This window comes from Echinops telfairi, unplaced genomic scaffold, assembly GCF_000313985.2.
Source record: "Echinops telfairi isolate 266 unplaced genomic scaffold, ASM31398v2 ScPeMD7_7420;HRSCAF=8458, whole genome shotgun sequence".
NCBI classification, from domain to species: domain Eukaryota; kingdom Metazoa; phylum Chordata; class Mammalia; order Afrosoricida; family Tenrecidae; genus Echinops; species Echinops telfairi.
The window spans coordinates 26336577-26338129 of NW_022111320.1; the positions used below are offsets into that span (position 1 = coordinate 26336577).

General features: G+C 42.3%; 1 protein-coding gene across 1 annotated transcript in view; it reads left to right on the plus strand.

Moving 5' to 3' along the window:
* The window catches only part of OSBPL10 (oxysterol binding protein like 10), a 375692-nt gene that overhangs the window by 275107 nt on the left and 99032 nt on the right, over nucleotides 1-1553 (plus strand). The gene's annotated exons all lie outside the window — the stretch shown is intronic.

Genomic DNA, 1553 nt, shown 5'->3' on the forward strand with positions numbered 1-1553 from the left:
ATACAATAAATATTAACTAGTGGTGGCTTATCCTTTAACATAATGTTCCCTTCCAGATTAATGAAGCAGATTGCTGATCGATGCATCTGTCTCTCCAGAGTTCGTTTGCCAAGGCTCAGGTGTTGTAAGGATCCGCCTGAAGGGGCGAAGTTCCTGCCCATTTTATTTTTCCTCCCTCTTTCAAGCACGCTTTGGAGACACGTTTCCTTGCTGAGAAGAATTGATGCTTGGGAAGTTAATTTCAGCCGGGACAGAGAAGCGTGTCCCTTTCTGCTGCTTTTGTAGCTACTTGAACTGAAGACAATCATGAAGTGTGAAAGAGAGTTAGCAGGCTCTTACTGGGTCAAGCTTGTAATAAAAATTTTGTAATCACCCAAGAATAAATTTGTGTACGGACTTCTAAGCTGTAGTATCAGTTCTCCAGTTGGGGAGCGTCTCGTCTGGGAGTCAGATGAGAACTCAGAAGGACCACGGACCAGACCAAAGCGCTGTGAGCACAGTGGTGCAAGAACGTGGAAGTGACTCTGGGCACACGCCACTAGTGCTAGGCTAGCGTATCAGGGCACTTGGAACAAGACGTTAGATTATATTGTGTTCTCCCAAAAGATATTATAAACCCTAAATACACTGCCTACGGTTTTAATTCCATTTGGGATTCTTTGTTGTGTTAGAACAGATTTGGGGAACTTTTTTTTTTTCCTGCCAAGGACCATTTGGATATTTCAAACATCATTCTTGGAATCCTGCTGGTCAAATATTTAAGTAACTTACTCACAGTGAGGAGCCCTGGTGGCGTAGCGAGTTTTATGCTGGTCTGCTAATGGCAAGGTGAGCTATTCTAAACCATCCCTCTCTCCAAGGAAGAAAGATGAGGCTTTCTGCTCCCAGAGGGCTCAGCACAGCGACTCCATCTTCAGACGAGTGTTGTCAAGCCACCAAGCTTAAGGCCTAGTTTGAGATAAAGATTTGCTGCACAAACCGAAGTTAAAATCTAGATGTCCATTTGGTGTGTTTTCTTTAAGAATTCTTACCCCCAAAAAATCCCATGCAAAAGTAAAGAATGTCGCTCAAGTAGAGGTGGAATATCTAGAGCCTTAGAGGTTCTTTGCAGTAGATGGAACCTGTGTGTGGTCCACCAGTGAATGAAAGTTAAAAAAAAAAAAAATCCTACTTTTTGCTTCTTTGTTTTCAAAGTACCATTCTGCAAGAGGAAAATAAAGGTGGGGGGCTGTTCATGTAGCACCTTGCATTTACTGAGAAATTGTATAGGAACTGATATTTTAGGTTACTTTCCTTTGCTTTTCATTTTGTTTTGCAGTGTACATGAGGCTGTTGAGCATAATTACACAGAACACAGCGTGCTTACCCCAGGTAGCTCCATGTCTGATGAGAGAACTTGTGAGGGAAACTCCCATGCCATCGACAGAACAATCCCTGATTCTTCACGGTCCAGTACTTGTTGACTGTTACGGAGTGAATCCTGGTACCTCAAAATTAATTTTTATAAATGCTCACCCCTATACCTGTAAATGGCAATTCTATTTGGAAATAAG